The sequence below is a fragment of the Empidonax traillii genome, unplaced genomic scaffold, assembly GCF_003031625.1.
Source record: "Empidonax traillii isolate 1590-97213 ecotype Southwest subspecies unplaced genomic scaffold, ASM303162v1 scaffold176:size2985712, whole genome shotgun sequence".
Classification (NCBI taxonomy): domain Eukaryota; kingdom Metazoa; phylum Chordata; class Aves; order Passeriformes; family Tyrannidae; genus Empidonax; species Empidonax traillii.
This window is the reverse complement of record NW_020955369.1, coordinates 2,644,400-2,668,160: the sequence shown is the minus strand read 5'-3', so window position 1 is coordinate 2,668,160 and position 23,761 is coordinate 2,644,400. Positions and strand designations below refer to the sequence as shown.

The 23,761-nt window shown below is 40.6% G+C and overlaps 1 protein-coding gene across 3 annotated transcripts in view; it reads right to left on the bottom strand.

The window, feature by feature from the left end:
* The window catches only part of NRIP1 (nuclear receptor interacting protein 1), a 75,173-nt gene extending 57,178 nt beyond the window's left edge, over positions 1 to 17,995 (bottom strand). For 2 of the 3 annotated variants that reach the window (XM_027886012.1, XM_027886013.1), the window contains exons 1-2: positions 17,795 to 17,995; positions 10,993 to 11,077 (exon numbers count right to left, since the gene is read on the bottom strand). The gene's annotated coding sequence lies outside the window, so the exon portion shown is untranslated. Of the gene's footprint in view, positions 1 to 10,992; positions 11,078 to 17,532; positions 17,580 to 17,794 lie in introns of those variants that run through there. The other variant, XM_027886014.1, reaches the window with a different exon arrangement.
* Positions 17,996 to 23,761: the final 5,766 nt, after the last annotated feature.

Sequence of the window (23,761 nt, the reverse complement as noted above, 5' to 3'; positions counted from 1 at the left end):
AAAAAAAAAAAAAAAAAAAAAAAAAAAAAAAAAAAAAAAAAAAAAAAAAAAAAAAAAAAAAAAAAAAAGAGAGTATAACAGCATACCTGCCTTCATCCTCTTAGGCTTGACAGTATCTCTAACAGAATAAACCCACAACAGACTTTACAGTATAAGTACGTAACTAAAGCTTCTGGCAGTTTTCTCTTTACTAGATATAATACAACTTCTACAGCTTTAGCTATGCCAGTTCACAAAAGTGACAATTTTAACCAAAGTCTGTTTATATACTTTAATTTAGAAGGGTCTTGTACCTGAAAGCTTGTATACATCACACATCATTTTGAAAGGAAACAGAGACTTCAGTTCAGAGACTTCAGACAACCACTGATGTCAGTGCAAACTATTAAGTAGCAAGTTGCTTTAGACTAAGCCAGTCCTTCCTATTCCACTTACAAACAGCTGGGAAAAATGATGTAATGGTGATTAAAAGGTGTGGGGGGGAAAGGAATTTACTTTACATAAGATAATCAGTGAGCAATTTCTGTGGACCAAAATTCAAACTGACATTAGCTCAGAGATCTGTTATTTACATGTGAAGTCCCAAGGCGTGGTAAGCACTACTTCTAAACTGAGAGGAAGCTGTGCCCACAGACCACAGGGTATCAAAATATTCAGTGCTGGTCAAATCCAACGGGAGACAAATCTCCCGGCTGTATAATGGTCACTGAGCTCCTCCAACAAACCATTTACACATTTCCAGAAGAAAATGTTCTCTACAGATTACACAGAAGCAACCTGCAGAGACTAAACAGCATGCACAAAGTAACTAAGGGGAGCTAATAAAGGCATATTGAAGATATTACACTTTTTTTTTTCCTCTTCTGTGATCTCATTTTAGTAATTATCAGTTATGTCTACATATCTAAAGCAACTTACTTTTAAATAACAAATACAGGAACACAGTGCTGGAGCACACCAGTAGCAGTGCACATACAGATAATCAGAATTCCAGAAAGTGAGTTTATGAATTATGTTTGTATTTGCACATTTTTAATATAGTCTAGTGATTAAATCAAAAACAAAAGTGATAAGGATATTTGACCTTATCTTAATTAGTAAGGCTATTTATGCAGGATGAAAGGTAAGCATGTGTTTGTTTCTCATCCCATTTTTATTTATTACAACTGAAGAGTGTTGCATTATTTGTACTTTTCAAATCACGAGAAGCCTCCAAACGCAACTGTTGCAAAAACGGTACTTGGAAGAGACACATTAAGAAATCCCACCTTTAATCCATCCAAGGGAGACCAGCTCTACCCAGAAAAAGTAAGGCTCTCACCCATCAGAAAGATTTGAAAGTGTACCAACAAAATACAATTTTCCCTCCCTCCCCCCCTAAAATTTCTACAAGTAAATCTCATCACAACAAATTCCATTATGTCATAAGATGGCCCTCTTCCCTAATTCTTCCAAGCAACAATGTATGAGGTCATTTGATTAGAGAATATAATTAGGGCTAATTAGAGAACATAAATCAGGATTAAAAACCAGCCAATCAAAAAAAAAAAACAAAAAAAACCAGATCAAAAGCCAACCATTGTATGTGCTTCAGCCCAGGGCAGAAGACAGGTGGTCAGAACTGTAAAAACAGTTCCCATCCATTATTTCCCTCCTGGTCTTCAGAGTATTTGATGTCCCTAGTATCACCAGCCCTTCTATACTTGTTGTCACATGCCCTTCCCATGGTCTTTCTCCAATCTACAGGTTTGATACTACAACATTCAGAAATAAGTCAATATCTTGAGTTATTTTCCTGAATTATTTCTACAATCACTGCTATTTCTACAATCCAGGACATCTTGCAAGAGTTCTCTGAACCCTGCAGATGATCTCCACGTGACATGGGTGAGTTTTTTAATTTAAAAAAAAAAAAAATTAAAAAAATATACAGAGAGCAGTTGCATCTCCCAGTAACTCTCTTTGCTCAGAAAGGACGGGCAACAGGTGAGGATACAACACACTCTGACTTAAGCCATCCCCCTACAGGGAAGGGACCTTCTGCAGAAGGATGGAAGAGGTCACCACAGTCAGCAGCACCACCACGGATAAACCTGACAAAGTCCACCTGCCACAGCACCAAGCAATAAGCTAACAAAAATTAGATCAGATAGCAGACCTACAAGTGTTTATAGCCCATGACTCAACTTTCCCTCCTGTACAGTGACCTTTACAGAGGACAGGAAAAGCAGACGAGCATGCTTATATGTTAAATTCATACAATCCATTATCCAAAAGAGTAACTGATATCTGAGGCTCTAAATCTACTTAGGAAGCAGAGCAGCAATGGCCTACGATATCCCCAAAAGGCCACAACAGAGGAAATTTGATTGTTTTTGTGCTCCTGGTATCTTGTGAAGCATGTGCCATTTTTCTCAAAAAATAACAACAAAGTCATAAGGTAGGAGACACAGAAATAGCGTGATCATCAGCACAAAGAGGATATTTTAAGACCTGCTTTAATGCTCAAGTTCAAGTTTTGCAGAGACAGAACAAAACTGATATTTGCCTAGGCAAGACATCAGAGCTAGGGGAACCATACAGCATTGTAACCAGAAATACTCAGTATTACCCCAAAATAGTGTCCAAATAGTGTTCATCTCCCCTGTCGCACATTAGAGTGCTCTGAAAACAAAACCGGAGCAGGGCAAGGCAAAAGTGAAATTGCCTGGAAAGCCTGAAGGGCACACTGAACAGACCCTTCTTCCATTAAGGAAATTCACAGCAGAAAATGACTAATGGTAATACTTGAGGTCCAGAAGATAGAGTTTGGCAAAGTGACCTTTTATGCATTTCAGATCAAAAACCAGTTTGGTCATATGCGTGCTGAGATAGCCCTGGGCATATGACAAACTAGCTTAAAAAAAAAAAAAAGTTTGTGAGCAAGCACTTAAGACAGCTGCGTTCAAGAGCTATATTCAAAAAACATGATCAAACTTTCATGTTTGCCATTGTAATCCAAGAGCCAGAGTTCAGTAAACAGTAAATGTGATTCTACACAAGCTTGTTATCTTTCCATCTCGACAGTTAAACCCTATGTGAGGGAGTGCAAAGAGGTTACAAAATGCTATCAGCACAGTTTATTAAATGTTCCCTTTGCATTTATTCTGTAGCAAGATAAAACTTCAGGTAGCAGAGACTTATAAATACCAAAATGTTTAGAGGACCAGGACTGATTCTTGAGAAATCATCTTGACCTCCAGAGGCAAGGGGAAATTTTACTTCAAGAAATTTTGCACTCTTACATGGCCACTGTTGAGCAGTTCGGAGCAGATTTGCTCTTTGTTAGCAAAGCAACAATGAATGGCAAAGGTCCATAGATTCTTCCCTTACTTTCCATAAATAGGAGCCAAAGTAGCAGATTAATGGGATTTTTCAGCTGGTTTTGCCTTTCTACCTCATAACCACACATCTCTAGAGATCCATTATTCAGGGGGTTCCAGGACTTTAACACGTGATTTTGGGATTCAGATGAAATTTTGGCCTTAATGAAGTCAACAGCACTATCCCTTTCAATTTCCAAGGTGAAGGATTTCACACTTATCTGTGGTGTTCCACCTCCCCATCTGTAATGCCCTGGTCCCAAAGTCTCAAGCTTTACCAGGACTTGGACGTTTATTTAGGCTCCCAACAGTTTGCCCACACTAAACTTTTGCAGAGTCTTAGTTCTTTGATACCTTGAATTGGTGCACAGAAAAAAAGCTACACACTTTCTTCCCCAAGAGATTTCTTTTAATCTAGTGAGAAAATAGGTCTTTGGGCAAAAGAAATAACATATAACACAACAACAAACAACCAAAGAGAGGATTCCACAAAAGCATTACATTTGATCATCCTACAGCTTAAGGGAAATAAATAACTTAGAACTGATTAGGTGCTATCTTCTGAAAGCACCTTTAAATCACTTCAAGTTATGGTTGTTATTATAAATTCAAGAAAAATCAAGCTATTGTCCTCTCTGCACAATTAGGAAGCACAGAATAGGAGATGAAACCTTCAGCTCTTACAAAATGGGAGGGGAAGTGTGCTCTTGAGTTTGAGTTATAGGGTATCTCCAAAAGCTAGAAACAGTCAAATGAGACCATTCACTGAATTAATGAGTGTTTAAAACATATTTTCATCGTTGCACAGTTACTATAGCACAGCGAGGAGCCCATGTACTACTCTTGGTTAGATGAGAAAAAAAATTATGAAAGCAACTACTCTGCAAAATAAGGCCAACACGGACAGCAGCCCTTGTTGCCCAAATGGTTCCAGAAGAGCTCTGAAGAAAGAGTTGTGTCCAACTTTCAGAGAGGTTAGTCCTTCCCACCAAACTCATTCCAATACAGGACTGGCAGAACACCTTTGCTTGGACACCCCACTCCATCAGAGGTGTCTGCTTCTCCCTGTGGGAGCTACATTCCTACAAAAGTCATCACAAACAGGAGATGAAAAGGGTGTGGGGAAAAGTTTCTTGGGGGTCTTTTTGTTCTGTTTAACCTGACGCTTCTCATACACTCACCTTTTTGCCAACCACAAAAACTCCTCAGTGGAGAAAAAAAAAAACATCCCACTCTGAAGCAAGTAATTTTTTCCCATAAACGATAAGCAAAACAACTAAAGTCAAACAAAGTTGAAGGCTACTGACAAGAAAATAGAGGCCTAGGCCCTGTTCTTTCTGCTGCCTGAGAAATGAAGGCAAAAAACCATATCTTGATGTTCTTCCCTGCTGTTTTCTGCTGCTTTTTCACTGTATTTTGGCAGCAGTGGGAATAAAGACAAAAGCAGCACCAAAGAACAAAGTGTGAATCTAATTTGTGCAAAAATAGGGAGCGGGAACAAAAAACAGTAGAAGTGGATGGACTACTTATAGCAATTATTGTCAAATATTTTTGCACTTCCTTCCTTAATGTAGCTCCTTTAATATACAAAGACCTACAAATAGTTCTGAGAGGTTCCCTTTGTAAAAGGAGGAGAAAGGAAAACTGTAATAAGACTATGCAATGAAGATAAATTTTCCCAATAATGCAAGCTACAGGAAACACATGGAGGTCAAATAAAACTATTATTTGCCTTTTCAAACACTATTTTCTTCAGCTGCTAAATAAAAACATTATGAAGCCATTTTACACAGTGAAATTTAACCTTATATTAACCTTCCATATTAAGTAAACAAACCTTTCTAGCCAATAAGCATCATTGTGAACTCTCCAAGATGATAAGCAATACCTTAATTACATTCATTTACATGACTTTGAAATTGTTCCAGACCAAAGTCGACAACTACAAGGTCAAAGAGTATGGAAATCTAAAATAAGGAGAAATCCATAGTCGTCCAGTTCACACAAGCATGGTGCAGCATCCTTTCTAACCCAGTTTGCAAAGGGTCAGGGATATGAACCAAGTTACTTGCCTTTTCATCAATTAAATTTAAAAAGCAAATCCTCTGAAATGCCAAGGACTGAGAGGGTCCTTTTTTTTTTCCTTTGAAGACTTTTCAAAATTGAAAACAACGGACACTTCAGAATTGTTTTTAATGCCTAATTGCCAATTAAACTGCATAAATCTTATGCAAATGCTTTATAATATTCTAACTGAAAAACACAACAAATATAATTTAGAAAAATGCATCCACATCACTAGCAACTGCTGAATATTTGGTACAGTGCCATTATACTCTGCAACGCTAAACTGACTAGATCTGTTGAGATTTATCCTATGAGGGAAGTGGAACAATAGAAGACAAGCCACCATACTGATTCCACATCACTGTACTTCATGAACTGTGCAGACTCAGAGAAGTCCTAGCCCAATAAAAACTGCTGCCTAGACTTACGTTCTCATCAAGACTAGACTAAATCCTTAAGATATGGGGAGAAAACGCCGTGTTTAGTCCTAAGTACAACTTTTAGCGTGCTACGTGAAAACCTTTATTATTTGATTCATTCCACACTTCGAGTGGGAAACGCTGATACCACTCAAACAGCAATTATAAACTATTAACAGTGACTGTTGCAAGAAACTTGATGAAGCATATTCTACCCTGGAAGAGTAGAAAAGCAGACACAGAGTCCATTCCATTCCCAAGACATTAGATAATGGCTCAGGTATGATCAATAGCAATCAAATTAGCCAAAATAGAGCACACATGCACGCTGCACTAATGGATCGTTTCAGGATTACATTTTGTGTATTGTAACAATGAAATTATTACAAATATACATACAGAAAAATCTGAAGTACGGCTTTTGGATTTGGGCAGTCTCGTATCAATGCACTGCAGCTGACAGTATTTTCTTTGCATTAAATTAGATAAATCTCCCTGCACCTTACTTTACTAGCCAAGCACTTTTTACACAACTCTCAAGCCAACAACCTTCTGCAATTTAAGTATGATTTAGTGCAAGAGAAGCAATGAGTATTATAAAATTTATGCTTGTTCACCTTCTCTCCCCACAGAGAAGGGCAAGACGTTTTTTCATGTAAATATGTATTAGATCCAAATCATTTAAATAGATATTATTCCATAGAGAACATGATGCTGCATATGCCCATTTCAGCTCCATGTTACTAAATAAACTGCAAGATAATGATGTTGCCTTGCTCATCCTAAAGGACACTGAAAATATTTCTAGGCATTTCAAACATAAGTAAAAGGAAAAGACTTTCACAAGAAAAAAAGGAAAAACTAGGGTGGCTCTTACAAAGCTGGATAAAGTGAAAACAAGTTACTGATGAATTAGGAAATCTCTTTAGGAATAGGTCACAGCTGCTACAGCAAAAGTATAGCTCAGGTACATGGAGCAGTCTTGGCAGTATGAATAGCAAGTCATTACCATCTTCCACTTTTAAATGGAGCAAGGGAAAGATAATCATGTTTGCAAGGAGAAAAACCAAGAAACTTTAAACAGGTGACTAATTCTAAAAGTTAATGTAGGAATGTTAAATGTAAGGTTCCAAATGCTAATTTGTCTCTAATATTTCTCAGTTATATTTAGCTACAAGTGTCACTGCTTGAATGAGAGAGAGAGAGAGAGAAAAGGGGAATCTTAAAGAATGTCTTAAAAGGAGAGCTTTAAGCACTACTTTTAGTGAGTGCATATATCTCACTGCTTTTCACAAAATACAACGGAAGTTAATCAGCCTGTTACCACAAAATACATGTTTAGTTAACAACTTAGTTCTAAATCATGTATTTATTTAAAGTGAAGAAGACTCTTATTGGGCTTGAAGCTATCACATATCATTTGGGCCACAGTCAGTTATCTTACAATACAGTCTGACCTCTACTTGATTTTAAAATAGGATAATCACCTTCAACTATGTATGAACCTTGAACATTATCAAAAACAGTTTTATTGCATCAACGATTTATTAATAGTCTTGTATTAATAGTAATGTAACTTTGACTTTACAAAGTCATAAAGATGACGAGAAACACAGTCAAGGCTTACTGTGCTACCTATTTTATTTTAGGCTTCTAAGGCAACCTCATGACACAATCAGAAAGACTATCCTGAAAGTAAGAGCTCCAAAGAAAAAAACAATAAGAATACGCAATGCATTGTCCCACTTCAACAACAGAGCAGGAAGGATACGGACAGCATAATGAGTTCAGACAAACACTGAAACCTTTCAAGCACCAAAATTCTCCTCTAGCCAACTGTGCTTGGAACTGGAAGCCCTCTCGTGCTGAGACAGGTAACGTCTGGACAAGTGCAGAGCGGCGACAGCTCTAAAGAAGAGGCGTGATCCTCACGCAGGAGCGCACTAAAGCCACATTCCCCTTCCAAGCAAAGCACTGCAAAACGCCCCAAGCCTACAGGCTCCCATTCAAAACAAACCTGACGAAGGAGGAAACGTTCCTCCCAGACCTTTCTGGTTCAAAACACTCGCTGCAGCAGCCCCGCCGCGTTCCCTGAGCTGCACAGTCACTTTTATAGCTGCGAGCCCCATTACAGCACAGTTGACAGTTTAAACAAAGAGCAACTAAGAAAGTACAATATTCTATAACTGGCATTTACAGCATCGGCCTTGGACTTCTAATCTTTACCAGACGGGCACACAAATCAATCTATCAGCTCATAAAGGTATGCTTTTTAACCTCTAAAACAGATGGGATTGGCCAGAAACGTCTGGCATGTCAAACTGCTAATCACTGCTGCCCTTTGCACAAAATAACCCACTTAAGTTGAGGCATGGTTGCACTGTAACAGACATTAGTCTGTGGGAAACCCATTTAACTGTCACATACTCCCGCCACTCTTGCTCTCCCTTAATTAAGCCTAATGCCTTATGCTTTGACCTTTTGTTCTAGCCTATTAACCCTATCTAGTACAAGTTCAAATATGTTAAACTTAAAAGTTTGCTGTAAAATATTAAATGCCAAGCCAGAGAAAGAAGGAGGGACGCTTCTCTACCCTGCCAGTTACCAACTCCTCCACCAAATTTCCTAGGCAGACAAAATGGAAGAACTATGTTAGCCCCCAATGATAAAATATGTCCAAACACTAATCAGTTTCACAGCAAAAAAGTAGAGTTTCTTCTACTTGCATAGCCTACTTTTTCCTCTTCAGAGGAGAGAGGAGGGTGAGGAAAAAAAAAAAAAAAAAGTGAAACTTCTGTTTGCAACTTCATATCCTCAGGCTTCCAGGTTTTTATCCACCAAGAAAAGCACATGCTATCAGCCAAGATCATACTACACTCATTTGCTGTTCTCTGAAACCCATCATTAAAAATAAGACATAATTGGTTTACAGTGACCAATTTCTCCTCAATTAAAGGCTGCCTCTGCTAACCTTGCTCACACTGAGTCACCATCTTGTTCTTTTGACAAGATAGTTACACTTAATATTAGTTTTTAATTGTCATCTGTAGCTTCTACGATTTGCATCTTTTGAAGTTCCTGAGACTTGCATAGACTTAAACAAGGACATAATTATAAACTTAAGCTCACTGACACACACTTTTCCTTTGATACAAGCTCAGCTTAAGCATGACTGCATTCCACCCCTCTCTCCCACTTCATGAAGGTTACACAGCATCAAGTCCAGCAGTTATGTTTCTAAAGCAGTACTCTTTTGCAGAAGGACCAGCCTAATAAAGACCAGAACTCTTAACTTAAAACAAGCAGTGTAATTCCAGTGACAAAAACAAACCTCTCATCAAGACACTATTAAAGCATTCCACATTAAAGCTATTTGCGTGTGCAATGCAAACTTGGTATACCAACACAGGTATTCTACAATTGCTGCTTATAACCAATAAACAAACATACTCCCCACTCCAAAAAAAATAACCAAGACATAGCACATAACTGTTTTCTAATGTTGTTTAGAAACAGAAGATGGAATGAATGCAAACTCTGTTGGGATTACCAGCCATGCATACCCTGATGTTTTCTCAAATCTTTAGCTTAACCACCTTAGTTACTAAGTTGAATACTTGGTGTAACATCCTTGCTTATAGCTTAAGCTTCTGCAACTCTGAATAAACAGAAGTGCTTTCAAACAGAAGGCAACAATCTTGAAACAACGCTTTGAACAACTTTAACCGGTTTTGGAGAAGTGGAAGATTTCTAAAAGCTTGTTGCCACAAAAGCCACTGTCTACTATGTTCTGTTTAAGCTGTGTAAGAGACCATCTGTTACTGATCAAAACAATCTCAAGTTTTAAGCAGCTAATTAATTAATTATGTTTTAATTCCAAAGTGCCTATCCCAGTCATTCTGAGACCAGCAAGCAACACAATTAACTTTTCTGCAAATACAGTTGCTTAGACAACTAAGATGCACTACAGAATTGCTAGACTTTTTTTGAAAAGTCAAATGGGAAATGTTATGGTGAAAAAAATGGACCTCATCTTAATTTCCCTTTATTTCAAAAACACTAATTCTGGATAAATCCAAATCACCTGGATTTAAAGAGCACATATATTTTATAATGATTTCATTTTGCTCTATTCTTTTGTGCTGGAGATGCTCAAACTGCACTACACAGGCCAATGCTGTATTCAAATGAAGTCAAGCAACACATGGATTTATTAAAAAAAGAGAAAAATATATCCTTGCATCTGCAATCTGTGTCATTACAACAGATATGCAAGAAGCTCTGCAGGCTGGGATTTGGTATGACTGCCTCCAGCTTCTAGACCTTCCCTACAAACACTCGCAAAAGTTGCCACTGGAGGCAATGCAAATGAGTCCTAAGAGAGACCAGAAACAAAACAACAACTGCTTGTCAACCATTACATGCCCAAATTGTATTCTTTATGCTCATCAGCATTCTCAAGTTCTTAGGCACGCATGTAGGCCCACCGAGGACAGTGGGGCTACTCAAGTGAATAAAATTACTCACAAACCAAAGTGCATATACATAAGCAATCACTGGACAACACTCAGGGAATTCTTCCCTGGTATCAAAGAAAAATAGGATTTAGGAAATGGGAACCAAGGGAGCAGATCTGAACAAAATGACAGTGATGCCACATGTCTACAAGGCACCGTAATGTAATATCTAATAACGATTTTACTGTGATGGTCCCTTGCTACAAAAGCTCAGTCTGGATCAGTTTTATTTTAAAAAATAAAGAGAGGGTAAGACAGTAAGTTTTTCTTAATCTTCTCTTTCACTCTGAAATTACATGTAAATCAAGTTCTTCACTGTTTAGCTGCTACCTCCCAAACAAGTAGGCTAAATCTTAAAGGCTTACTAGCAAATTGCATACAAAAAGTTCAAATATCACAAAAATACTTATTTCTCTTTAATCAGCACACATTAAAAAAAAAAAAAAAAGGAAAAAAAAAAAGAAGTCTTATAGTAAAAGACAGGGATTAACTTGAAAATTTATCACTTCAAAACATATTATAATCCTAAACATCTTACATATGGCACATGTCTGACAGCTTTGGCAAGACAAAGAAGAAACCCCAAAAACAAAGAGACAAGGTAAATAACCCACACAAATTATTTACCTTGAATGTGGTCCCATCAGGAAAGCTCTTCCTTCAGGAGTCCAAGGATGCATTAATTTTCTTCCTCAACAATTTCATGCTCGATCTGAAAAGAAGAACAGAAATGGCCCTATGAAAGTCTGCATAACGGGTTTTCCTACCTCACATTGCCTCCGTGTACTTTCTTACCATTGGTGTAACAGTAAGAAGTAACAACAAGCTTTATTTTGGTTAGTAAGAACTGCAAATAACCATTTTATTTCAGAAAAAAAAAAAAACGTAGTTCTGAACTTCAGAAATTAAAATCTTCCAAACAGAACCATCAGTGAAACCAGCAGAAACAACTCACATTGTCTAGACTTGTTCTGACTAAGGGGACAGTACTTCTGCTAGAACAAAATCACATTCAACTCTGAAAGCCACAGTGCTCTTTTTCTTCCTTTCATTCAAAAAACAGCTGTGACATGAAAGCCCTCCTTCCTATGTAGTGATTAGAGTTTAACACTTCAAACTTGCACCTATGATCATCAAAATAATTTTTTTAAAAAGACTCTATTAATTTACATATACATAAGGAAAAGACAAGAGCACAGTAAAACAGGTGGGTATAATGCTAAATGCCACGAAATTAGGTAGAAAAAACAAAACCGGTAGAAATTGTATTTGTTTTTGAGACATAAGACTTAAATAGTATATGGCCCTATAATTATAATATCTTATCCATCACAAGCACCACCTTAAAAATTCTCACCACTTCTCTATTTTTTTAAGTGAAATTTCACTAAATGTTGCAAAATTCAGATAGTCCATATCAGTCTTACTTCTACTATTTCACCACTGTTGTAACGAGCATCACTATTAAAGATTGTTACATCCTCTGTCATCAAGTTACCACCCAAGCAGCAAGCTTATTAGGCATAAAGAGTCAAATTTAACTGCAATAACATGTATTTTAAAAACAATAAAATAAATGCAATAGGCCTTCTCCACTCTTTAGCTGAACTTTCCCCCACTGCTCTTGGATGGCAGAGGTAGACTTCCTCTCCTCATATCAACACCTTTAGCTTCTTTTCTCATAAAAAAATGCATACAAAAGCTTTTTAAGCACAGAATTTCTCCAGCACCAAGGATGCCACAGGTGGGTACAGGTGCATAGGACGGAGGGGGCAGAGTGGGAATTGTGTGTGCTGGGGGCACATCTCAGCACTTCCCCCTCCACAAAACCACTTGGGCTCAAGTCAGCTTAAGAGAAAACGTCAACTCTGACCACTGCAATGTGCCTGCTCCCTGGGAAAAGAGATACAGGTGTTGATAGATGGGTCATCATCAAAAAACACAAACAAACCCTATTCGAAGCTTTCAGGTACATGAACTAACAGCAGCATGCTGGACTACTGCCAGCATCAAGATGCAACAAAAGATACCTAACAACAGAGCAAATTAAGCTGAAAAATAAGTAAATACCCTGAAAAACTACATGCAGATACAATTTCAAATCCTTCTCCTATACACATCACAAAATCAAAAGACAATTTGCACTACAGAACAGTAGGCAAGCCTCAATATTTGTATTCAATTGGGGGGGGAAAAAAAGACATTTACCATTGCAGTCAAAATAAACAGAGAAACGTTGGGTAGAGGGATAATAAACATAGGTAATAAACACAGTTCAAAGCCTTCTCAACTCCATTCTGCTGAATGGGGAAATAAGCTGGAAGTGGAATCTTTTGTGGCCAAAGGAAAATCAGGACAAGAGGCCCCACAGAGCAGAAGAAAGTAGCACTTCTAATAAAACATCCTGATCTTCTCAAGTCACCTTAATTTGAGAAAAATAGTTAATTCCAGTATTGCTATTCTATATTACAGATGTAGACAAAATGTTTTTCACCACTTAGAAGGGGGTGAATTTAAGCATTCCTTCTTCCAAGAGCTTTACCTAGTAGGTAAAAACACAAAATAAAACACAAAAAACCCACACAGTATTACCATCAAGGTTCAATGTACAGGCTGGCTTTGCTTTAGGTCAGCACCAAACAATCTTTTCTGTATTGTTCAAAGTGACTACAAAAGGTTTATGGAAATTCAGAGAAAGGAGAACAAAAGAATTTATTATTTCTGGGGAGATTCCATATTCTTCAATAACATTTTTAATATTAAGGAAAAGAAAAAAAGGTTTTTCTAGAATAATACTTTATTCCCAAGAACTTCACATATGGATTACTTAGTGCTTTGCACACCTTATAGCTTTTTGAATATTGATTTGTTTTGCCTTATGAACTGCCAAAACCAGGATAGGTGATGACACAAGCAACGCCTACAAGACAATCTCCTGCGGCAAGAATGATCATTTCTTTCTACCTCTGAGGCAATCCCTGCTTTCTACATCACTGAAAAGGCCTTTTCAGTTCCCTTTCCCTCTCCATTTTCACAGTGTGATGGGGCACAGGGAAGAAGCAGAAAGCATGCAGCCACGAATCTTAAAAGTTCAGTCCGAAACAAATCAGTGTCAGAGCAACATTATCAACTCAGGACCAATAAAAACAAAAATACTAGTCCTGTGTGAGCAAGACATACTGCTTGGACACATTTCAGCACAGAACTTCCTTAAGTGCTTTTTGGGACACATTAAATTCTCCCTTATTTGTTTTCAACTTATAGTTTCATCCAAGATTGAAACCCATTTTGCATCTAGCACCTGATCTCTCACGAGGACTACCTCACAACTTCCTTTCTTACAGGAGGAAGATCAACCCCTCAGAAGTCTTTCCCAACACCAAGTTTCTTTTCTACGCTAAACTCAGCATCTTAGAAACCAGAAACCAACAGAAGATCTGTAGCTTCTTCTTTTTATCTGATTTTGTCTATAAGCAAAACTGGTGTTCCTCTGCTGAAGACAATGGTATTTCAGTGGTATGAAAACAGTTTCACTCAAGACAGGCAATTAAACAGGTGCAATGAGCTCCAATAACAATTTAAGTATGAGAAGACTATGCCAAAAGGGTTTGACCCAAGCTAAGATGTCTAGCAACTGCTTCTTCCCCTTTCTACACATGAATATTTATTTATGTGAGTTTTAGTTCCCATTCTCCTTCTTCAACCATCAAGCCAAGTGACCTGCAACAGCCAGCCAAATAAATTACCAAATTAATTCTTTCAAGTGCTAAATAGGTCCTTTAGCCCTTCCAAGTATTTGAAATAAATAATCCAGAAACACTAAAGAGCAGGCATTCATCTTTACCAAAAAGATCCCTCTGCCCACTTTTCCCAAGGCAGATCTTCCCACTGGGAAGCGCAGGAAAGTTTCCATGTGGTCACAGAAGTCCACCCAAAGTGCTGCCTGCCAACCCCTGTATGCTGTTTTCTAACTCAGTGTTTTCAAAACGTAACCAGCAAAACCCTAACCCTGTAACATCCAAAAGCAATGCCACAAGCCTTTTAAATACTCTCCTCACAACTCTTTGCCCCAGGCAGGCCAGCACAGCTCAGTTGCTGTCCTTATCGTTTTGGCCTGCTGGCAGGAAGAGAGAGCAAACCACAAATGCTGTAACCATTAACCTTCTCGTTTTTAGGTTAAGGCTGTTTAGACAGAGCGTTAAGTTTATGCTTTTTATCTTTTTTGTACATTTGTGCATAGTCTTTTCCTCCTGTTCAGTACCTTTCTGATTGCTGTGATTAAACCCCTCCTGAGCGGTAATGGTTTATACTTCAAAATTTGCACTTTTTGCCCCAAAATGGCATTCATCCTTTTTTTAATCCACAGGACAGCTATTAATCCCACCTACTGCTCATCACCCAGCCCATCGTTCAACACATGGGAGATGAGCCAAGACCTGTCTTGCCTGCAGGCCCCATGCATAGGAGGGGAGCCACCAAAGCCCCACTGCAAAAGGGTCTTGTGCTCCCACTCCAGGCACCCAGCTGGGAACCCAACACTCTCTCCAGGCTCTCTTCTGGATCCTCTCCGCTCCCAAAACTTTCACAAGTAGGGAAAAAAAGAACCCAACCACGAGCCATTTGGGTTTTAGATTTAGGCAAGCTCTGAAGAGCTATTCTAAAATTAACAAAAAATATTACAGACACAACGTATTCCCTGATAGCCCTGCAAAGCGGTGTCAAACACAGCCTATGAGCAGGACAGCTGACTGGGGGAAATACAACTCTTGGCTTTGCCTTGGGCAAGTTTATGCATGTGCTTGGTACAACACAAAACAGTTTATCTTTTAATACAGTAACATCCTGCACTGTCACTGGTAAAACTGACAGTGCTCTCACTGCTAACAATAAAGCTGGCATTATAGAAACCTTTTGCCAATGTTCAAAGCCAGAAAAATAAAGTTTGCTCTGAAGCGACAAAATCAGCTTCAAGCAAGCAAGCTTTTGTCAATTCTTTAAAACAATCACATATTAAGCAAAACTACAGACAAATACAACCACTATAAAGTTATTTCATGTTTGAGTTCTGTAACTTTCACTGAATCACTTTAAAAAAAAAAATTCCTTGATGCCTTTTACAGAACAGATCTACCCCAAACACAGCTATCAAACACTGCAGGTGATACAACCAGCAATTAGATCACCCATTTAAGTTTACAATATAAAAACATTAGTTCACTTTTACTTCTTTATCAACATAGTTTTTATGACTACAATAAATTTTGGTTAGCACATCCTTTACTTTGAAAAAAGAAACAAACATGGGGAGCAGAAAGGAAGAGCATGTTTTCACCTGGTAGTTTTCTACCCTGAAACTAACAGAGAAATTGATTCAGTATGGTTTGGCATCTGACAGCATCTTGTATTCTGTGCATGCATGGCCTAGAGAAATCTGAAAGCCATTGATAGCTCTCACTCATTAGATAACCCAGGAATACAGGCCAGTCTCACAGCAGGTCAGATTTCACCCCTGCCCAAACCGTGCAGTCACTACTCGTTACCTCTTCCATCCCACTCAACAGAACACGTACACCCTTACGCATGCATTTCACTCATGACTAACTCGCCGTCTTGCTTTGGAGTCCACGTCAACTTTATCTTGACAGACCGCTGATAGAACAACAAGTCAGACTCCTCAACCACACGTTTGGGAAGACGGTTACCCCAGAGAGCACAAACCCAAAACCTGACTGAACATCATTCTGGATGGGAACTTTTGCTCTCCAAGATGTTAACTACTGCTGCCCATACAGTAACAATTACTCAAATACCATTAAATCTGATTTTAACGACAAGACATCCTCGGGTCAGAGAGCTTTTCTCATATGGCATCTTAATGTGTCACTCTCTCATGCGTTCAGTCAGCCCTAGAAACAGTAAATCTCATATGAGTATTAAAGAAAATGTTTTCTACCACTCGCTCAGAGATACACCGCCCTCTTTCCACAAGTGACTGCTTCCTCCCCACAGGTCTTCCAGACTGGATTCACACTCTTTTTAAAATAAAGCTTTACGGTATCTCTGAACATTTATAGTGCCATGACTCAGTTAAATTCTAATCAGCCTGTGAGCTGTCAGACATTGCAGGCAGGTCCCCTCAAAATAAAACAAGGAATAATATACTCTCCAGATTCCAGAAAGATGAGGCAAAAGAGGACAACTTCCACTTCAGCCTTCTTAACAACACCACAATCCCAAAGCCAGAAATCCCACTGTTTTTTCCCCAGCAACTTCAACACGTGTCAAGCATTTCAGCTGAACCCTTGTTTAAATTGAAAGCCCAGTAAACCACCAGAATACACAACAGAGGAGGAGAAGAGAGGTGCAGCACAAACACACAAGGCTGTCTGCTCGCTACACCGCTTGCCCTTGTTTTGCCCACACCATGTTACCTTAGGTCTCACTGCCTTCCAACTTAATCACCCACTGACACTTACAAAGAACAGCCAAAAAACCACCCTCCATGTCTGGAAAAGTAACCTTTAGTCTAGAAAGGGGGAAAACAGCGACGTCCTTAAGGGAGCCCGAAGCGATGAGAAGGCATCTTTGGGGGGCGCAGGGAGCCACCTCTCCGAGCGGCGGCGGCGGCCGCGGCAGCCCCGGCGCTGGCGGCGGGCCCGCAGGTGGCGGCGGGGCGGGCGGGCGGGCGGCTCCGCGCCCGGGGGCGGCGGCGGGGGCAGCGTGGCCTTGCCCGCAGCTGCCGGGAGCGCGGCCGGGCGGCGAGCGAGGCCGGCCCCGAGTGCCCGCACGGCCCCGGGTGCCCGCACCGCCCCGCGGCGGCCGCAGCCGCTGCGCCCCGAGCGAGCGGCTCCGCGGACCGCGAGGGTGTCCCTGCGAGCCGAACCGGGGGTGGGGGGGGGGCCCGGGCGCGCAGCCAGCGCTCGGCAAAACACTCGCGGGTCCCGCGGTGTTTGGGGGGGGGGAGGGGGGGGGAACGGACGGCTTGTAACTTTTCCCGTCCCCGCGGCTCCCCCCAAACCCACCCCCGGCCGGGCAAACTTTCCGCCCGGCCCGGGGGCGCCGGCGGGGCTGCCCCCCCGGGCATTGTTCGGCGGTGCCGCCGCCCGGCAGCGCGGCCCCGGCCCGCCCCGCTCGGCCATTTCCCCGGCGGAACAGCGCCGCACTCACCCCGCAGCCGCCGCGGCTCCTCCCGGGCCGCCCGCACGGAGCCTCCCGGGGGCGCTCCGCCCGCAGCCCCCCGCGCAGCGCCGCGGCTGGTCCCGGCACGGAGCTCCAGAGAGCGGCGGCCGGCGCAGCCCAGGCGGGCGGATGGGTCCCCGCGGCTGGAGGGCAGGACAGGGCAGCGCAGGGCAGGACGCGCCGCCTCCCGCCACCCCCCGAGCCCGCGCGTCCTCCCCGCCGTCCCCCCCGGGCATCCCCGCACACATACAGGGCGAGCCGAGCTCCGCTGCGCTGCTCCCCGCGGCTCGGGGCTCTGCTGCAATGCCTGCGAGGCTGACTTTCAAAGCCTAACCCGCAGCCGCGATCCTCCCTCTCCGCCTTCCACCTCGCCCGCCGCGGCGCAGCCCGGCCCCTCCCCGCGCCGCGCCATTCATCTCTCCAGCCAAGTTTCTTAACCCTTTTCTAACCCCCGGCGCGGGGAGGGAGGGAGGGAAGGCAGGGCGGGATGCGGGGATGCGCCCCCCGCCCCGCCCGGGGCGGGCAGGGCAGGGCGGCCGCGTCGCACGTACGCGAACCGCATCCCCTCCTGCCCTCCCTAATTAATCTGAGCGAAGGCGCAGAGCCCCCGGGAAACAAACTTGGGAGCGACAGGACTGTGGAGGACCCGTATTTAATGAAAACAGCTGTGGCTTAAAAATAACACCTCTTTTAGGTGTGGTTTGTGTTTTTTTGTTTTTTTTCCTTTCGGCTCCCCTGAAATACTGGGGGGGGGGGGGGGGGGGCGCTTCCAGTGTTACCAGAGCTTACGTTTTCAGTCTGTCCTCCGAAAAACACGCGCTAGAAACTTTTATTATTATTTATAATTATTATTTTTAAGGAAAAGCCAGGATGCTCCTGGCAGCGCACGGGGAGGGAGGGCAGCGGCCCCGGCACCTGCGACTGCTCCCGAGCGGGCTCTGCCCCGGCCCTGGCAGCTCCCGTCACGTCTTCTTATCGCTCGGCCCCAGCTTCCCGGGAGCAGAGAGCATCCCTGGCGCGCGGTCCCTGTGCCGCTGGGAAAGAGGGAAGGCGGGGGGAGACCCCCGGCACCCCGCGGGAGCAGTTCCAGGGGCGGCGGGCAAAACCATCAAAGCTGTCTGCCCATGTGGCAAATAATTACTATTTGGGAGAGGAAAAACAGAGCTGGGCAGAGCTTCCAACCCTAACCGAGCCCTCCATTTTGGTAGGTGGCATCCCCAAAATCTCTGCTGTCAGAAACTGCACTGAATGCCAGGTCGTTCTTTAGACTTTGCTCCCACCAAGGAAGGGAGCACGCCCAGAGACACAGGCTGAACTTGGCTGTATAGGCGAAGCTACAAAGTGCATGCGACCTTCATCGCACCTCCTGTGTGCCTGTGTTTAACAAACGTCTCGACGCGTCGCACGCTGTCTGCCAAACGCTCCACAGAACACTTCATGATACTTTACTTCTAGAAGTCAGCGACTGAGAAAAGAGAAACAAATCTGTTTGCAAGTCACATACAAACTGTGTGATAATTTCTGCATTAACACATGCCAACATTTTAGTTTTAAAACTCAGGTAAATTATCTATTCAAGCATCTTTTTAGTAAGAGAGTTGTACTGTTAAAGAACATAGGCGTTTCCACTTTAAATAAAGCAAAACCTTTTCATTTTTGTGAAAAAGCTAAATATTTTAACCTGGAGATACCATGAATGAAAGTGGATGTAGGAATGTTAAGCAAAACCTCTTTCACTTTGGAATGTACGGATTGTGTACCAGCTTAGAGCGGAGCTAGTAATGTATTACTTGACCTATTTTTTTAAGCCAATGAAAGATTTAGGTTAACTTCATCATCGTGTGTTTTTAACCACTTTCTTCCAGACACGCAGCAGCCTTTTCTAAAGCCACTGCATGTCACAGTGTTTATACAACAGTCTCTTTTTTCTGAGAGCATAAGTCTCATAATATAGCCTCATCATACTTCCATTAAAACAGTATGTTTTGCTCTTAGTTTCCATAGTAGGCTCATTAGCAAATTCTGTTCGTAAAGAAATTATCTTTAATTTTTTTATTTCACAAAGAATCTTCATCTCAAATTTTTTTCAATGCTAAGCAGCTGAATTATCTAGGGAAAAAGAAATTTTCTCATTACTGCAGCAATTTATCTGCTATTTCAATCAAGAGTGCCTGTAGTAGAGACCTCTTTCATTCTTAACCTTAGGGAACATGTTACGTAGATGAGAAACCTACAAAATGAGGAATCTTGGACAAGCAACAGAAAAAACGTGCATGTAGAGCATTTGTTAAAATGATTGTTGTTGGGTAACTTAGAGTTACCTAAGTTGCCTGAGGATGCAAGTTTCAGTAAGATACAATCAACTGAAATTGTCTTAAATAATGCAATGTATAGAATTAGTAGGTTATTTCCAATACTTAATATTTCTATCACACCGAGTTGTCCATATTTGCTTAAATATGAGAACTCAAACAATATACAAAATAAACACTCCATACAAGTAAAAGAAAAATTCCAGCACACAGTGGAATCTGCCTCTCAAAAAGTATGAGAGCATTGATGTGTGTATTTGTTGGTCCTTCCTTTGCATTCTTCAACCAAAATTAAACACAGTCACCCCACACACATAAAAGATAATCATCTATGGATATACATATTTGGGTGGTGTCTATACCTTCACTTTGTTACAGACATTAAAAAATCTGACTTTTTTTTCAATTTTCTTCTTCAAGGAGAACTCATCACTACAAAATGCCTTTAAATAGAAGGCCAATTATGACAGGAAAGCAAAAACTACCTTTTTATTGGTCTTGGAAGAGAAAAACAGGCTTATAGAGTTTACATTGGAACTTATTCCCAGAATTGCAAGCATTTTATGAGGAGCTGTTGGAGGTGTACTTCAGTGTATCAGCAAACCACTTCTTTTTATATTTATAGGAATGTATAATAATACACTCCCTGCTTTACAATTGTTAACAGAAAATCTCCAGACAGAAAGCTATGTTTTTGACCTAGTACAAATTCTATAAAAATCAGAATATAATTGTGATTCTGACATTCTTGAAATACATAATTAATCTGTGGGACAACTTAAAAAATGGTTAAATAAATAGTGGATGCACCCACAACTTTCCTTTGTTCACTTTGTTGATTACAATAATGCATTTAAAAATTATGAACAAAGCTACAGTTTCAGTAACAAACTTTAACTTGCAGAAGTAGAACACATTGGTCTGTGCCATACAGTAAAAAAACAAGTAGTAGTCTTAAAAAGAAAAGGACAATGCTATTATACTGTTCCCAAACATTTTTAAGCTAATGCTAACCTATTTTTAAATTACATAGAGTGCTTTGAAGAGCTTGGGAGAATTACAATTGCTCTTATTTTGATTTTCCTTTAAGGTTATCTCAGCTTCTCAAAAAAAACTAACTGCTCTTAAACTACCTCTTTTCTATCAAAATAATTATGGCCTTGCTTCATGGCATCCAATCATGATATGAAAGGCTTAGGATGTGGTTGAGAAGCTAGCTAGCTTTACAGAAATGCATTCCCAGACTAAATCGTCCTCTAAAATAGTTTGTCAGCCTTACATTGGCAAATAATGAAATTCCATCTTTGACTCAGCCTAGTTCAATTCATGTAATATGTCAGATTACCTTCTATTTCAAAGGTGCCCTCACAGAGGATTAAAGCACCTAGTATTCCAGAACTTAGGTAGGCACACACACACAAAAAAACCAAAACCAACCAAACCAACCAACCAACCATACAAACAAACAAAACAGAAAAGAAAGTTAAAAAAGGAATCATTCTTACTCATTCAATAAATGACTTCAAAAGAGGTTTGCCTAAATAAATTATAACCACGTGACAGTGTTTATCCATAAATCTGAAGTAGCAAGGTGGAAAAGTTTGCCATTCTTCAGGAGTTCCATCTAGGACTAACTGAAATCAGTGGAAACCCTACAAGTGTTATCAGAGGAAGAGCTGGTGCAGGGAAGGGTTCCTGCAGGGTGTATGGTAGGACATGACAGCAGCAGGTCTGCAACTGTTGGTGGTGAAGTTGAATTACCCAAACATATACAGGGAAGAGTTAAGTACTCCTTATATACTTGAGAGATATCAAGAGTACACACCGCTTGTTACTTTATCTACCTACACTTAAAATTATAAAGGTATTTGTATGCATACATAACTCATATCATTCCCTACAGGAGCTGGTTTCCTGCTTCCTTTTTCTTTTTTTTTTTAATTACACATTTTACTTTCTTTTTTACAAGTATTTCGAAGCAGGTCATCTGAGAGAAATGTACCCTTAGTGGCTCAGGTCCTTTTTTTCTTTTTCTGCATTATTTAAAAGTAGACTTCAGATCGTAACTATTTGTTCTAAGAGTAATAGGCAAAGGACCAGATGCTGGAGTCTTTTCAATTACAAAAACATTTAAAGACAGCTGTACCATATAAACTCTCGTGGAGGAATCATATGCTTGCAGCATCTGGTGAGTTTTGGCCATGCCTCTAGCATGCTGTATCTGTTTTGAGGCATGAGATAGGGTGAGGCTTATTTGGCCATATGTGTTTTCGGGATAGGGGTGGGCATTTTTTGACCACAGACAGGAACTAACGCTTCAGGTCTTATATTTGGTGGCAGGAAATAAACACTACTTTCAGGCCCTGTAGCACCTTTCATGGAAGAGTCAAAGGGGTGTGTGCTAAGTTGATATGACTACTTTATGTTAAATATTTTAGCAGAACGAAATACTGGTGTTTTTAGTCAGAAGAACGCATCCCGTACTTGTGCATTTTCTGTAATTTCATCCCACTTGCACAATCAAACATTCAAAGTCTGTTTCTGAGAACATTGTTCTGATGAGTCACATTGCTGGTGTGAAAGCCTGTCCAGAAAATAACCACGCTGGAGTCACTACCTACAAACTGGCACGAGAAAGTACCAGTAGCACAGGTATTACACTACACAAGCACTTTTACTGCTTGTGGGTTGATGGCAACGCAAAGGTAATGTTTGAGTATGCAGGTAGCTGAAACTGTTCAGAACATTCATTTTCATTTCAGAATTTCCCTCTTTCCGTTGACAAAGATGTTCCCCATGTCAGCACTAACAGATTGAATGAGGACTGAAGAATCCTACCCTCTCTCACGCTCTGCACTCAGAAGTTACTCTCAGTAACAATTTTGTTTCACAGCCCCATTTTTCTGTCTGGCTAACATGGGATCTGGGCAACCCCTTGTCATGGTTCTCATGATGACACAAGCCACGTTGTTGAAACAGTATGTTCTCAAATAAAATGAACGGTACATACAATTTATACACATGCAATCTGGCAGCCAGGACCACGCTGCAAATGAATAAAGTTCTGGAAAGGACCATTAGGAAGCACCTAAAATAACTAAGCTAAAGTGTCCTGTGTTTGCCCTTCAAAATAATACAGGTACTGGGCAAACACTTCTAAATATATGAACACTTTAATTAGATATTAAAATTGTAATAATATTCTTTAGTACAAATGATACTAAGAGCTCTGACTCAAGTACATGAAACTGCTGTGTTAAGCTAAACTGTGCATCTCATGTATTTTTATTAAATATTATTTCCCTTCCTACATATTAGCTAATGTACAACTAAGAAATTCTGAAGAAAACCTGGCTTCTTCCTGCAGGTACTCAAAAGGGGACTGGTTTGAAAACTCGGTCCCAGTTCTGAGGATTAAATATTCTCAAAAAAATTGGTGCTTACCTACCTAACATCACAGGTTTAGTCACAAGTGATTAGTGTTTCTGTTTACCTACAGATGCCTACTGAGAAAATCCATTTAAATTGCGTATCAAAAAAACTCAAGGAACTCAATCACTGGGCCACGTAAGTTTAGATAAGTTTCTGCTTGATTGTATTTTATATGGTGAGCTTATCAGAATAATATTAGCCGTGTTTTTATAACTGATCCAACTATATATCTTTGCATATTTTTATTAGCACACAGATATCTAGGTTTTATTAGAAGGCATTAGCCTCACTAAATGTTAGATATATAACAAATCCAGCTTTGACGCTGTTGATCATTGTACCAGTAGTTTACATCTGACATAAAACTGTCAAGGCATAGGAGTGACTCAACTCACCATAAACCACAAAGCAACAGTTATGTTCACATAAGTTACATCCCCTCATGGAGCTGGGAAATTTCCCTTGCCACCTTT